This window comes from Vulpes lagopus, chromosome 1 (genome assembly GCF_018345385.1).
Source record: "Vulpes lagopus strain Blue_001 chromosome 1, ASM1834538v1, whole genome shotgun sequence".
Taxonomy (NCBI): domain Eukaryota; kingdom Metazoa; phylum Chordata; class Mammalia; order Carnivora; family Canidae; genus Vulpes; species Vulpes lagopus.
The window spans coordinates 158,956,107-158,972,788 of record NC_054824.1 but is presented as its reverse complement, the minus strand read 5'-3'; the positions used below and the strand labels follow the sequence as shown (position 1 = coordinate 158,972,788).

At 44.4% G+C, this 16,682-nt stretch overlaps 1 protein-coding gene across 2 annotated transcripts in view; it reads left to right on the top strand.

The window, feature by feature from the left end:
• The first annotated feature begins 675 nt into the window (after window positions 1–675).
• The window catches only part of VAMP4 (vesicle associated membrane protein 4), a 54,263-nt gene continuing 38,256 nt past the window's right edge, over window positions 676–16,682 (top strand). For both annotated transcript variants that reach the window (XR_005987422.1, XM_041753133.1), the window contains exons 1-2: window positions 676–873; window positions 3,251–3,382. The gene's annotated coding sequence lies outside the window, so the exon portion shown is untranslated. The remainder of the gene's footprint in view (window positions 874–3,250; window positions 3,383–16,682) is intronic.

The following is a 16,682-nucleotide window of genomic DNA, read 5'->3' as shown; positions in this document are numbered from 1 at the left end:
TATTTTTGGCCTGTATAGGTGCTGATGTATGTCCCTAAAGTCTCCGTTCTTAGGTTTAATCCTCAGATATTAATCCAATATTTAATGTCTCCTTTGGGTGATTCTTGTTTCTTGACTTCTATCCTCCTGTGGTAGCTGAGGTTTCTCTACTTACAGCTAGGATTTGGGCCTTTGTTTTCTGTGATTTCTGGAACTCATTCACATGGATTGCTGTCGCTAGGCTATGTGTCTGAGAGGGCAGTTGTGGCCTTTGAATTGAAAGCTGGGCAGAGGGCATTGCATCTCCACTGCCTTGTGATCTTGAGAGAGATGTTGGCTATCATCCCTCCCAGTTACTAGGGGGAATCTAATAATGCTTATGTTAGGGATGGTGATACGATGTCAGCTGAGTGCTTGGGGATCATTAAAGGTGTGTAATAGTAACACACTGGTTCAGCTTCTGGATCTAGTAAAGAAAGGATTGTGTAACCAGGGGTGAGTTTTCAGATGTCAGATTGGCTTCTACATTTCTGGGATGAGACAGAGAGGCTAGGCCTCTAAACTGTGTGTCCCCTGGGCAGAGCCAGTAATCCAACTTCCTCCTTTCCCGTCCCCAAGGATGGTATAAAACTGTCAGCGAGCAGATTGTCAAATGATACTTTATTCTTTTATTGCAGAGACACCCCTGGCAATGTTGGTGGTAGGCCTGGGTGGGGGCAGGCCTCCCCCTGTTTGTCCACGATCATTTCCCGAAGTCCTGCATTGATGCTGTGGAGATCGACTCCTCCATGTTGGACATGGCCACTCAGTGGTTTGGCTTCTCCCAGAGCGAGCGGATGAAGGTCCATATTGCAGATGGCCTGGACTATATTACCAGCCTGGCGGGAAGAGAAGGTACTGCTATTGGAGACTTTGGAGGGGTGCTGAGGGAAGATTAATCCAAGGTTGTCAGGCCTGCAAGGGCCTCTAGAATTCATCTCTAAGACGGCAGCATTAGCATTGTCCCAGTCTTAGACCTGTAGATTTGTTCATTCCTTGGTTGATGTATTGATTCAGTGAATACAGGGTGCTGACCATGTGCTCAGCACTGTGCTAGGGGTTGGGCTACAGCACCAAACAGTCCGTTTCTGCCCTTTTGGTGCTAACAGATCAGTTAGCACCTGATTCTTTTCTGACTCTGGGTTCTTGTCACTTCCTCATCCTCCCAAGAAACCTAAGGTCTGTAGTGGGTGAGGAAAAGAGGAAGAAAAGTTGGGGTGTGTGTTGGGAGTGTTTTTTTTTTTTCAGTCTTTCAGCTGGAGGTGAAGCCAGAGATAGAGCAAAACAGCGTTCATGTAGATCAGTGGTTGTAAAGCTGAGGAGCATCAGGCAGTGTTTGCAGACGTGTTTTTGGTGCTTGTAATTGCAGGGTGATAGTAATTCTGACAGTGAGTGGAGACCAAATATCCTGTTAAACACCCTACAGTGCACAGGACAGCCACCCATGACAAAGAATTATCTGGCCCCAAAAGTCAGTCGTGCTGAGGTTCAGGAACCCTGAGGCAGATGCTACTCTGTGGGGATGCTGATGACCGTGCTGCTGCTGGACTTGAGATTCCATTTTGCTCTAATAATTCGTATCCCTGATTTATGACAAAGGCATATTAATGTTCTGCAACAGCTCTGTGATCCTTTTGCCACATGATATGGAGGCTGAGGATGGTGCTTCCCGGAGCCTGAGCCCCTCAGGGAGAAGTCAGTCAGGTTGGTTCAGTCTTTAGTGGACCTGGTGAGCTCAGGCCACCCACCCCTCCTGGTCTGCCCATTCCATTGCTGATACTCTGGTTCTCACTGGATTAGGGCATCTCCCAAAAAAGGTGTGGCAAAAAAGGATCCCTGGGGTGAGTACCTTGGTGCTGGGGTGGACAGTTGGTGCAGAGATTTTAATTGTAAATTGAATTTAAGGATATCAGAGCTTCAGAGATTACCTCTGAGGCTGGGGCCAGTGTGGGGACCCAGGCCCAACACAGCTAGTACATGTGAAACATTGAAAACTGCCCTAGACTCATGGCAGCCTGTCAGTGGGTGACATGTTGCTGTATTGACAGCCGGTTGATGAGTTTTGAATAGTCTGGCAGTCACCTCTAACAACCACCTTCCAGATCATTGGAGGGCTCCTACAAATGTGGGCAGTGGTTGTTCTTGGACTTTGATAAGCTGACATGTTCTCTCTTAAGAAACCCAAACAAGATCTGTGCTATGCCCTTTTATGGGCATGCCGTTGTCCTAAGTCAGTATTTATGAATTCTTGAATAATTGGTACCGTAGTCTCAAAGTTTGCTAAGAGTCAGTAACTTTGTAGGCTTAAGCCTTGTAAAAACTTTTCATTATAGCAAAGAGCACATCCAATGCATCATCAGTTCTTTCTCATTTAGCAAAATCTTTCTTGAGCCAGCTATTGTTTGAGGATTAGAAAAGATACACTAACTAATTTGAGAACATTTTCTCCCACAGCCATTTGCAAAGTCAGCCCTTAAAGGCTTGGGCAGCTCCTTTGCTGCCTAGCAGTAGTTCTCAACTTTGCCTGATTTGGGAATTACTTGGGAGTTTAAGGAAAATACCAGAGGCATCCTATCTCCTCTCTGACCTGTTCCTCCCACGCCAGGGTTTTTGACTCAGGTGGTCAGGAATGGAGCCCAGATTCTCAAAGTATTTTGAATATTCCCAGGTGACTAATGTTCTGCCTGGATTGAAAATTACTGGTATAGATGGACTGTTAACCAAGTAGTAATCATGCTAGCATGGACCCCATGAATGTGTGTTCCTTTGGTAGGTGCTTTTATTTATTTTTTCAATTAATTTTTTTTTAAGATTTCATTTATTTATTTATGAGAGATACAGAGAGAGAAAGAGAGAGGCAGAGACAGGCAGAGGGAGAAGCAGGCTACATGCAGGGAGCCCGACGTGGGACTCGATCCCAGTTCTCCAGGATCAGGCCCTGGGCCGAAGGCGGTGCTAAACCGCTGAGCCACCTGGGCTGCCCCGGAAGGTGCTTTTAAACGCGGAGGAAAAGATCAGATAAAGGCCCTGTCTTTCATGTGAGGCGCTCACAGCAGAACCCCAATTGACCACGACTTTCCTAGACAGCACACTTAGTGCCCTTACAGGCAAACGACAGTCTCCATGTCATCCTTCTGACTTAGCCACCTGTGGCCACCACAGGTCACAGAGAATATGGGGAATAGGAATGTAAATGGTGGTAGACAAAGACTTGTTTGCTTCTCTTTCCCAGCACAGTCCTGCTACAGTTTCATCATGTTTGATGTAGACAATATGGACCTAACACTGGGCGTGAGTTGTCCACCACCAGCTTCTGTGGACCAGCCTTTCCTGCAGAAGGTCAAAAGCATTTTGACTCCGGAAGGTAGGATGTACAAAAGGTTAGGGAGGGAGGAGAGGTGAAACCTTTCAAAATTGTTTTCTTTTAAATGAAAAATGCACATGTCATAAGTGTGTAGCTCGATGAACTTTCCTGAGTTGAAAACACCCATTGAACAGGATCAAACACAGAACATTTACAGCACCCCAGAAAGCCTACCCCTTAGCTCCTTCCAGTAACTCATCCTCCTCTTTTTTTTTTTTTTCATCCTCCTCTTAAGGATAACTTCTATCCAAATTGTCAATACAGCTTAGTTTTGCCCATTTTTGTTTTTTATATAAATATAATCTTACAGAATGTATTCTTTGAGTGTTTTTTTCTTTCATTTGCATGATCTTTGTTTCATCCATAGTGTGTACGTTGTTTCTTTATCGTGTGGTGTAGTATTGGTTGTGTGACCTACCACATTCATTTTTGCATTCTGTAATGGGTATTTGAATGTTTACTATTGGGGCTTTTATAAATAGCCCCTGCCCTGGTGGTGAAGTTCAGACTCCTCCATGTGTGCCCCCAAAAAGGAATCTCTACATTTGGAAAGGTTGCTGCTTTCCATGAGCATGAGACACACATTCCTCCCAGCCCCTCAGAGCCTCCACCAATGACCTGGCCTTGATCGCGGTCCCTTCCCCCCACTCCCCTGACCTTCTGCAGTGTCTCAGGTGCAGTAGCCCACCCTGGGACCCTCTGGGCTTGGGGAGTTCTGGTTGGTCTCCAAGTAGTTTCCCTGCTTCCAGTCCTGTAGGAGTCCACCAGCCCCCAACAAACCTTTTTCAGGGCACTATTTTCCATCCCACTGTGGACCTGCTGCCAGTGGGCCCCCGGCTTAACCAGTAATGAGGTCTCCTGGTGTGTCTTATCAATCACGGCCCCCCAAGTGGCGGTCTGGCTGTCCAGATGCCCTCCAGCTTTCCCTTAAGAGCGATTGTGCACACTGGAGGAGTTGGCATTTGGGATTTATCCACATGCCTTGTAGCCAGAACAGTGTGTTTCCCGGCGGCTTCTCCCAACACTTGCCCTCCTCCTGACCTCTGACTGCCCTGACTTGAGCAGCTGGTATATATGCACAATGGGTCCTCTAGGCCTATGGATTTCTTGCTTATGTACTATCACCTGCTGATCCTTGTGGGTGCAGGGATCCCAGGTTCCAAAAGGCCGTTGAGGCAGTAGCTACGTACCGGAGGCAGCCAGTCCCAAGTCAGACTGGCTGCCTGATGGGGTTACAGGCTTCTCCACCACTCAGTAGTGCCTCTTGTGTCTTACTGGAAGGTAGCACCACCGCTTAGTTGGGCCTTGGGTCTAGGCTCTAGCCCCAGCCCAGCCGGGCAGGCCACTTTTCACCAGCTCTGCCTTCTGGGGAGCTGAGCATTGATAGAGGATAAGGCTTGGAATGAGGCAGATGCCAAGGGCCCCAGATATCCCCCTTTCCCGAGCCAAACCTGTCTTGTCATTTTTCTCCTCTTAGCTTTCACCTTCTATGCATGGGCAGTCTGCAGCCTGTTAGCAAGTCTTGGTCTTCAGGGAACATCCCAGGCCCTAAAGTTCTGGATGATCCCTGGTGATTGAATGGACTCAGGGTGTTGAAGAGCTTACACCGTGAAAAATATTTCTGAGCCTCCTTTTGTTATTGGGAACTTTTAAGTCCCCATTTAGACCAACTACTTGATTGGTTTCCTGGACTCTTCCAACAGTCCAGGCTTTTAGGTGTCTCTGTTGGAGGTTATTCTTTGTGACTTAGTCATACCTGCCCTTGCTTGGAAGTTCAGATTTTTCTAGCTCTGCCTTCAGTGGGAATTTTCATATTTTGAATGTTTGTGCTTGAAATTAGGCAGATTTTCCACACATCTGAAAGCAGGCACCAGTCACTGGCCTCTGCAGGCACTTTCCCTGTAACTGGGTGCCTGGTGAGGGCCCAGTGTGTGCTTTGTCATCCCAGGGACTGCGGTTGTAACTTTGCTGGCCTTTGAGCATCTTAGTGAAGAGAACCATGTGCTCAGCCTCCCAAGATGGTAGGATCCCACACTTTTTTTTTTTTTTTTTTTAACGCCAGAGAAACTAACGTATTTTATTTTAAGTAACAGAAGCAGAGTCGAGCATTAAAAAAAGCTTTAACACGTACAGAGACCTCGAGGTGTCAGTGGACCGGTGTGAGGGCCTCGTACAGTCTGCGCGGCCAGCTCCACCATCTCTCGGAGGGACTTATCGTCCTCGCTTCCTTCTTCACACTCTACAGTCCGGGTATCCAAGTTTATATTAGCAGTTTTTCCGTCCACTGTGACGCTGAGAACAGAACCATCTTTTACGCTTACACAGTCTTCTCCAAATATGTCCTGGAGCATGATCTCCAGCCTCTTGCTATAGACGTGCATTTCTAATTTTTTAGAAACCTTCTGTACTGCACCTTTCCTGATTTTCGGGTTGGACTGAACTTCCAGTATCACGGTTGTTACTTTATCTGCGTACATATCGTTGGAAGGGTTTGCTAACCATTCTAATACCACCATTCCTGGCTCCTGTATGACAGTAATATTTTTGAATACTTTCAGAGCAGGTTTTTCTTGAATTTCTAACTCTTCCACATCATCTGTCAATTTCTGTAGCTGATAATAGGGCCAGTATAGGGAATGGCTTGGGTCTGTTTTACAGTGCTCATGGCCAAGTCAGTATAATTGGAGAGGTCACAAGGAGAGCATTATGAAGTATCCACTTTCTTTTTTTTTTTTTTAAGGTATCCACTTTAAACTTGAAACATTTGGTTCATGTTTGGACTGACTGCATGATTAGGTTTCCTGCGTCTTTGGTAATCTATGCTCTTTGATGTGTCCTTTTGGAGGATACCCAGGTCACCTCACCAGACACAGCCCTGACATAGAGTTTAGAGTTTTCCTGCTTTATCTGCAAGGGGAATGTTTACATTTTTTGAAATTATGGCCTGGGATAGAGCAAATGTCAGTATCTCCAAATAGCCTTCTTCATTCTTCAACCTTGCTCACCAGACACTGCCTTGTTTTAGGTCTTTCCCTATCCTGAGTTTGTGCTATACTCTGACAGCTGGCCTTGGGCTGCCTGGCTACTCCAGGCCTTTGGAGCTTTGGCCAGATCTCAACCACCTGAATGTCATCAGGGTGAAGCAATCTCTCACCCAAAATATTTTAGCAGTGGATCTTTAAACTGGTAATAGTCCCATTTATATTTACTGTCTGATGGTATTCCAGGATCCTCCAGCAAGGAGGGCTCCTGGATATGTTATTGGAGGTTACCCAGGCCATCTTGTCTTGACAAGGAAGTCAGATTTTATTTATTTTTTTCATGAGAGTCACAGAGAGAGAGGCAGAGACACAGGCAGAGGGAGAAGCAGGCTCCATATAGGGAGCCTGATGTGGAACTCGATCCCGTGACTATATTCCTCCAGTTTTACATTTGGGAGTATGATACTCATTTGTGTAGGTTAAACTGTGTGATAGGCAGATGCCATGTGCCCCTGTTAGCCCAACCTGTGTCCTGTCCTTTCACCGCACTTAGTCTGTCCCAGGTTTCTGGCTTCCCTGACTTAAGCAACTTGTGCATGCTAAATACATACCCTGTTTGCTGCCCTATGGCAGCTGGAACTCTACAGGCCTATAGAGCTAGGGCCCATCTGCAACCACTTGCACTGAAGTGAACTCATCCACTGAAAATTATGTGGAGGCAGTTGCTGAAAAGGGTGGCTGTCAGTCCCTGCGTAGACTGTCTGCTAGAGTCCCTGGCTTCTATGGCAGTCAGCGTTCTCAGGTGTCTTCTATTGGAGGGTACCGCCCCAATAACCCATCAGATTCAGCCCTGACAAGACAGTCCAGATTACTCTAGCTCTGCCTTTCAATGGTGGTATGCACATTTGTGTAGGTTAGGTTGGAATTAGGCAGATACCTCATAACCCCAAGAGTCCTTTCCTACAACTTGGTCTTTTGGACCCTTACCCTGTTCTAGGTTCCTGGCTACCTCAACCTTTGGTTCTGACACATGCATAGCGTGTATATTAGGCAGCAGTGACCCTTAAGAGGTGTGGGTCTAGGGCCCATCCAGAACCATCTGCATTACTGCAAGGAAAGGAGCCCACACACTGAAAATCTCTCTGAGGTAGCTGCTGAAATGAGTGTAAAGCAGACTCCCTGTGGAGTTGCTTTTTGAGGGGACCCCAGGCTTCTCTAAGAACTTAGACTCCTGGGTGTCTCTTAATGGAGGATACCCTGTTCTTCCTGTTCATGCCTCTCTGTCATGAGACAGTTGAAAAAACTCCAGCTCTGCCATCAGGGCGGACATCCCACAATGTGTAGATGAGGCTTTGTGATTAGGCTGATATTTGTACCTCAAGGAGCCTGGTCCTGTGACCTGGCCTCTTCAGCACTTGATCCGTTCCAGGTTTCTGGCTACCCTGACCTGCTTGGCCCATGGACATGCTGCCCACACTGTCAGCCTGTCTTGTGGATCTCTGGTCAAGTCCAACTACTACATAGCCTTCTACATGGAGGAAACCCACCCACACCAAACCCTTCTTCGGGAGCAGCCACAAATGGGAAACAGGCCCCCATTTAGACTGGTGGCTGCCTCCTGGGATCCCAGGTGTCTCTTACTGGAGGATATCCTGGCCAGACTGCTTAGGCACTCCATGGCAGGCCATTTGAATAACCTTTAGGTTATTCCTCATTGGGCTTGTAGGACTTTCAGTTAGGCATCAACCTTGTCCTCTAAAAGTTTGCTCCTGTGCTCTGTGTTTCCAGACCCTCATCCTGTTGCAGATTCCTGGCTTCCCTGAATAGCACTGCATAGGGATGTGTGCTATGCACACATTCAGCACGCTTTGGACAGTATGGCCCTAGAGTCAAAGAGAGCTAGGACCAGACCCAACCAGCTGCATAGCCTTCAGGAAGGAAGGAGTCCATCCCCCAGTAATCACACTGAGGCAATAGATTGCTGATAGTCCCTATTTGCACTTGATACCTGATCAGGCTCTGGCTTCTCTAGCAAGCAGGACTCCCAAATGTCTCATACTAGGACATTCCCAAGTGTTACACCTGCCAGACACCAGCCCATACTGACAAAAGGAATGCAGTATGCTCTAATTCTGTCTTTAGGGGCAATGTGTGTATTTGTATAGCTTGAGACTTAAAATTAAGCTCATTCTTTGTTCTTTACACATCTACACTTGTGTCAGCCTCTTGCCCCATGCTACATTCCAGAAAGCTGACAACATATGTAGTCCTCAGCATATGTATACACAGTACACACCGCTGTAGCAGGCTGTGGGTGGCTAAGGCTGACCTGGGGGACTAGGGTCCCCTGGCCACCTGCATGCTTCCAGTTTGGAGGGAGCCCCCAGAAATCACTGAGGCAGCATCTGCAAATTGGCAATAATCAGTCCCCACTTGGACTTCCTTCTTGATCCAGTCCTGGGCTTCTTTTGCAACCAGGGCTTTCAGGTATCTCTTATTGGAGGATACGTGAGCTACCTGCCCAGCCCACTCTGGCAAGATAGTCCAGTATTCACCTCTGCTTTCATGAGGAATATGTATATTTGTGTAGGCTTGCAGTTATGCCCAAACCTTATTCCACAAGAGCTTGATCCTATGATCTCACCTTTCCAGGCTCTTACTCTGGTCAAGATCCCTGGCATCCTTAAATGCTCTGCACCCACATGTGCAGTACATACCCCTTCAGCAGGCCTTGGGCAGCTAGAATTCTCCACACTGGGGAAGCTAGGTCCAGGTCCCAACCAACTGCCTGGCTACCTAAATGAAGAGAGCTTACATTCTGAAAAATCACTCTGAGTTAGCAGCTGCAAACAGGCAGCATTCATTCCTTATTATACTTGCTGCCTGATTGGGCTGGGCTTTTCTAGCTTTCGGGGCTGCCAGGTGTCTCTTCTTAATGGCCCTTTCCTAGCAAGTCAGTTGGGTGACCTTGAGCTCTACTATCAGAGGAAATTCCTCATTGGGTAACTCAGGGCTTGTGATTACGTATATGCTTTGATCTTCAAGACCTTGCTCTAACCATAGCCACACTTCCCCTGGGGTCTCTGATTGGCGAATGCACCAGACAACAGTCTGACACAACCTGACAGGGCAGTCTAATATACTCCAGTTTGGGGGAATGTGAACATTTGGCAGGAAGGGCTAGCTATTAAGCAAAGGCTTGTCCCCAGAGTCTGTTCTGTGAACCAGCCTGTCCAGGTCCATGCCCAGTGGCCGCTTCAGAGTTATTTTAGGGGGCTGGGCTTCCCCCACCCTGAGACTGATTCACAGGAGCAGGCTCTTGGGGATACAAGGTTATCTGCCTAATTCTAAAACCTAACCTATACAAATGTCTATATTCCACTGGAGGAGTCATGATGGTTTTGCCAGATCAAGACTAGATAAATGGCCAGGGTATCCTCCAGTAAGAGACCCCTTGGGAGCCTTGATTGCTGGAGAAGCCTGGGACTTCACCAGGCAGCCAGTCCAAGTGGGGAATTATTGTCAGCACTTTAAAGCTGCCACCTCATAAAGATTTTTGAGCTGTGGGCCTCCTCCACCTTGAGTTGCCATCCAGTCTGAGCTCCCCTGGCAGACAAAGACCTGCTGACAGAGGGAGGACTGTGCATGCACAGACGGCACAGGTCAGGGGAATCAGGGATCTGGGAAAGGACAATGTCAGACAAGGCTGGGTGGCAAGATGGGGCTCTCAGGGGTACCTGGAATCTTCCTAATTCTGTGCCTTAACCTAAGCAAATGTGCTTAATTCCCCTGAAGGCAGAGGTAGAGGAATCTGGACTGCCTGGATCTGATTTAGGCATACTGGGGATCCCTGGGTGGCGCAGCGGTTTGGCGCTTGTCTTTGGCCCAGGGCGCGATCCTGGAGACCCGGGATCGAATCCCACATCAGGCTCCCGGTGCATGGAGCCTGCTTCTCCCTCTGCCTATGTCTCTGCCTCTCTCTCTCTCTCTGTGACTATCATAAATAAATAAAAATTAAAAAAAAAAAAAATTTGATTTAGGCATACTGGCCATTGTATGCTCCAAGAAGAGACGCCTGGGAACCTTGATTGTTTAGAGAAACCTGGGACCCAATCTCACAGCCAGTCCACATGGAAACTAACTGTAGCTCATTTCAGCTTCTGCCTCACAGCGATTTTGGGAGTGGGGTGGGTTTCATCCACATTTCAAGGAATGCAGGTGTTGAGGATTGCCCCTTGCTCCACAGGCCTTGAGGGCCCAAGATGCCCATAGGTGGCTGACTGAGTTCCTACTGTAGAGGTACAGAGTTCAGGGTAGCCAGGTACCTGGAACAGGACAAGTGTACAGAGAGGTCAGGTAACAGTATAGGCTCCTTAGGGTTCAAGGTGCATGCTGAATTGTGGGCCCTACCTTCCCTATGAGGAATATCCCCTAAAGGCAGGCTGGAAGAATCTGGGCTGCTTTGCCACGGTGGGGAGAGGGCGGCTGGCCAGAGTATACTCTAATTAGAGACACCTAGTAGCCTTAATTATTGGTGAAGCCTAGAATCCAATTCAGCAAGTCCAAATGGGGACTGACTGTCACCAATTTAAATCAATCTCCATTTTGACTTGCTGCTTGATTGAGTCTTGGGTTTCTCCTCTTTTTTTTTTTTTTTTTTTTTTTTTTTTTTTTTTTATGATAGTCACACACACACAGAGAGAGAGAGAGAGAGAGAGAGAGAGAGAGGCAGAGGGAGAAGCAGGCTCCATGCACCGGGAGCCTGACGTGGGATTCGATCCCAGGTCTCCAGGATCACGCCCTGGGCCAAAGGCAGGCGCCAAACCGCTGCACCACCCAGGGATCCCTGGGTTTCTCCTCTTGAAGGGTACCTCTGCAAGTCTCCCCAGCTCCTTCGTAGGAAGGCAGTTGAGTACTCTGGACCTTTGCCTTCAGGAGGGAATATTACCATTGAGCAGGTTACCACTAGAGGTTAGACATATGTATTGACCTCTCCCTCCCCACCTTCACCTGCCTCTGCCCCCACTGCCCTGCTCCCATGACCTGGCTCTTCAGAGCCTTGCCCTCTTCCAGATTCCTATCACCTCTGAACTGCACTTCATGTGCATATGTTGCAAGCACCCCTGTAGCAGGCCTTAGGAAGCTGGATCCCTTATAAGGGTTTTCAAAGATGTTGATAATTTAGAACTCTTGCACACTATTGGTGGGAACATAAAATGTGGCAGCCACTATGGAAAACAATAGGGATTCCTCAAAAAATTAATGATAGAATTACCCTATAATCAAGGTCCCATTTCTGGGTATATATCCTAAAGAATTGAAAGCAGTATCTCAAAGAGGTATTTGCACACCCATGTTCATAGCAGTACTATTCGCTATAGCTAAGAGATGGGGCAGCCCAAAAAAACACTGATGGATGAATGTATAATGAAAATGCAGTCTATACATATAGTAGAATGCTAATCAATCTTTCTTTTTTTTTTAAATTCTTTAAAAAGAATGAGATCTTGACATACATACGGTACAACAGGGATAATCCTTGACAATATTGTGCTAAGTGAAATGCCAGTCACAAAAAGACAAATACCATATGATTCCACTTGTGTGGGGTATCCGAAGTAGTCAAGGTCATAGGAATAGAAAGTGGAGTTGTCATTGCCCAGGTTTTGGGAGAGGGTAAAATGGGAAGTTGTTCAATAGCTAAGGGGTTTCAGTTTTATATGAAAAAGCTCTAGAGATCTGTTGCACAATAATATGGATATTGCCAACATGAGTGAATTATGCACTTTAAAATGGTTAAGACGGAGGGTACCTGGCTGGCTCAGTGGGTAGAGCATGTGACTCTTGATCCCAGGGTTGTGAGTTTGAGCCCCACACTGGATGCAGAGTTTACTTAAAAATTTTTTTAAAAATAGGGATTCCTGGGTAGCTCAGCTGTTTGGCGCCTGCCTTCCGCTCAGGGAGTGATCCTGGAGTCCTGGGGTCGAGTCCCACATTAGGCTCCCTGCATGGAGCCTGCTTCTCCCTCTGCCTATGTCTCTACCTCACTCTCTCTCTGTGTATCTCATGAATAAATAAATCTTTAAAAACTAAAAATAAAAAAATAATAAAAAATCAGGAAATTTAAAAATACATATTTTTAAAATGCTAAACTTTCCTGTGCCTAACAGCCTTTATTCCTGCTGTTCTTCTGGCCTGGAATACTCTTTCTCTTGCTTTTTTTCATGACTGTTTCCTTCTGTACTTCTGATTTTAGCCTAAATGTTACCTCCCTAGAGACATCCTAGATTCTGACAACCCCATCTTTTCAGATAGGTTCGCCTTGAATCTCATTCTCAGCCATTTGTTTGTTCTTTTCTGAACAACATATATCTGCCTTTCTTTCCTGTTTTTTTTTTTTTTTTAAGACTTTATTCATGAGAGAGGCAGAGACACAGGCAGAGGGAGAAGCAGGCTCCCTGTGGGGGAGCCCAGTGTGGGACTCAATCCCAGAACCCAGTATCACGACCTGAGCTGAAAGCAGATGCTCAACCACTGAGCCCGCCCAGGTGCCCCATCCAGCTGTATTATAAAGTCTGAAGACAGTAACTATGCTTATGTTTAAGGCAAACACCTAGTTTAGTAAGAGATATACAATAAATGTCTAGTATACTTTTTTGTAAGTGAACAAATGAGTCTGCATAAACTGGGAATAATAACATTTGCCTCATGGTGTTGCTATGAGAATCAGTTGCAGTAACATATATGGCAGAGGACCTGGCACATAATAAGAACTCTAGTTTTAGGAACAGACATTTTTATTGTACTGGATAACCTTTCAAGTCCAATCCAACTCCACAATTCTCAGAAATGGTACAAGGGTCCTTTGCAGAGCAGAGCTATGTGCATGTCAGTAAGCAAAATACCAGTGTTCTAGTTAGTAAGAGCAACCTTACCAACAAGCAGGACCTTTCATGCCTGGGACAGATTGGTACAGAAGTTGTTTATTCTTTGCTCAGAACTTCCGGTACCCTTGGGGCTATCCATGCCTTATAGAAGAGGATGGAATGCTTAAAGCAGGAGTTCCAAATCTGGGGACTATTGAGGACCTGTGGTTAGAATTCAGAGGGTCTGTGAACTTGGATGGGAAAAAAATTACATCTTTATCTTCACTAAATTCTAGCAGAAATTTAGCATTTCCTTCAACTATAAATGGAGACCCCTCTCCACAAAACAAAACAAAACAACAAAAAAAGTCAGTAGTAGAAGCTGTACCTGTGATTTTATTACCAATTGGAATCACTAAGATTTTTGTATCACATTGCACTTATAGATACCTTGAAATATTGTTTACACTCCTTACTAATTCAAAATCATGGTAGATGTTAGGTCTGACATTAGATTTTGTTATTTAATGAGTTAATAAAAGCAAATATCTTAGTGGTATCTTGTTTTTAAAATACTTTATAACATTATAAGTTACCTTCCTTTGCAGTTCTGTATATTTTATTTTGATGCATTTAGAAATGTTATTCACCTAGACTTCACCAGACTGGCAGAGGTTCTTGGTACACAATGCTTGTCCCTGAACAGGAGTGTTGTGAAGGTTTCTTCATGTTCGTGACGATTTTTACTATACTTTTGATACTGTCTTGAATCTACCTAAAGAATAAACCAGAAAGTCTGGCATGGTCCTTAGAGAAGACCTGACTACATTCTTTTAAAAACAATAGAGAAAGATTTATTATAAAAAAAAAAGAAGAAGAAAGATTTATTATTTCACTTCAAGTTTTCATGCTCTGAAGAAAGTTTAAAATATATCTATTGAAGATGCACATAGCATCTTCATGATGATGAAATCATTCCATTCCTTTTAAACAACTGCCCGTATATACTTGTGCCCATAGCATGTAAAGCAGAGAACTATGATGTGTGGTATCACTTCAGCTCAGTGAAGTGTGACTCAACTTTTCATGGATTGTGTCTTAAGCTTTGAAACGATGTGAGCAGTAATGCAGAATCTTCTTTGCTTAAAAAAGAAAAAAAAAGATCATAAATGAAAAAATAAAAATATTCACAACTCTAATAAAGGAAAATAGGAATTATAAATGTGTATATATCACACATATAAAGGTTAAATACAGCATATATATGTATATATATATACATGTGTATATATATGTGTATATATATATAGAAATAAAAAGTAAAAGTAGATTTTTCTTATTTTTCACTGAATCTGTAATATATGGCAAAGGGGGAGCTCATTCAAGTATCTCTGATTAAATGTGCCTTCATTGCCAGAAGAAACCAGGATCCTCTTCTCACGCTTGCTCACCCTCGGGTCAGAGCCTATGAAGAGTAATGAGTTCTGATTACCAAAGTGTATCTGAGAGGACCTAGGAAACTCTTTTAGAAAACCCTCTATTTTCTTGCATAATCACTGGCAAATGAGTTTATCCCTTTACAGTACTTTTAAGAGTGGCTTATATATAGTTCCACTTTACTTGATGGAGTAAATTGACACAGACCATTGCTCCCTCTAAAAATAAATAGAAAAGCCAGAAACGTCTCTATAAAGCAATCAGAGAACTGTTTAAGTGAAGCAATAAAACTGGAAGGGCCAAGATTCCAGAGAAGGAACTGCAAAAAGATGAGCTGACCTCTTCCAGCTGCTTTTTCCCTGGAGGCATTCTGGGTACAAGGAAAGATCACTGAGCAGCTGGCCTTTGCCTAGGCCAAGGACCATTGTTGGGGAACAAGATAATCAGTCAAACCAGTTATACTGCCTTTGGGTCTCCAAGGACTGGAAAGACAAAACTGCAGTCTTAAAGGGCCACGATCTCAGGAGTAAGGGAAATAGTGGGGAGTTGGGAGACTCAGATAGTTTTCTCCTCAAAATGTTGCTGAATTCTAAAACTATTTTGGGGTAGGAGGCCATAATGATAAAAACAACTGTTTTTCAGAGGCTTCTTGCTTCTCATCTTTATCAGCAGAGATGAGAGTGAATCTTCTTTTAAGAAGGATACTATCACAGATACAATCAGTATTTCTTACACAATAATTTATAGTTAATTTTTAATATGAGTTTTAGGACCAAAAACCAAGAGAAAAGTAGACAATAGAAGCCAGCCCATAGGGTAATCCAGGATTAGGTAAAAGACAAGGACTCTGATTAAAATGTTCAAAAAAAATAGACAAAACATGGATAATTTCACCAGAGAATTAGAATCTGTTTTTTTATGGAAATTCTGGAACCAAAAATCCAATAACTGAAGTTAAGAGTAGCCTAGGAAATCAAGAAGCAGATGGGGAGATGTGTCTGTGCACATGAATGCTGATGTTGACTCAGGACATGCCTTAGTTGCATCCCTGGAGCCCTATTGTCGGTGCCACAACCTTAAGATCTAGTGCGGACTCAAAGGATTTGTATGCACATTTAAAAAATCCAAGATTTTAAAATGTAAGTTCATACATTGTCTTCAAGAGTATTCTCTCAGGGGACACCTGGGTGGCTCAGCAGTTGAGCATTTGCCCAGGATACCAGGATCAAGTCCCACATCAGGGCTCACCGTGGGGGAGCCTGCTTCTCCCTCTGCCTAGGTCTCTGCCTCTCATGAATAAATGAAGAAAATCTTAAAAAAAAAAAAAAAAAAACCAACAACTGTTCTCTTGGGGCACCTGGCTGACTCAGTTGGAAGAGCATGTTGCTGTTAATCTCAAGGTCATGAGTTTGAGCCCCATGTTAGGTATAGAGATTACATAAATAAAGCTTTTTTTTTTTTTTTTAAGGTATAAGTTCTGTGTTGAAGTAAATAGGTTCTAGAACATAAAAATCTATTTTTGAGAATAATTTCTCAAGAATTCTCCAGAATAATTCTAAGCACAGGTATGTTTTTAAGTTTACTATCATGACATTTTAGAAAATAATTGGAAAACTTGTTATTCTGTCTATAAAGGATGGCAGGAGTGATTCAGTGATTGCCAAAAAAATTTCTTAAAATCATTCCATACAGATGGTTATCATTGGGTTTGATGCCAGATAGATATCCTATAATCTCATGCTGTGTTTCAGACCTGGGCCTGCTTAACCTTAAAGATACAATCTAAGCTGATATGAATTTAGAGTCACAGAGAAGATGCTGTGAATTTTTTTTGGTTAATTCTTTTTTTTTTCCCTTCTGTGGGGAGAGTTGGATGCTTAGTAAACTCAAAACTACATAACCAAGGCCAGAAGGAAAATTGATACATTATTAATGTTAAAAATAGACAAGCAGTCTACCACAGCATAGAGAAAGATCGGATAAAGTAAGATACAAGGATAAAGTGCCTCCAAGAAA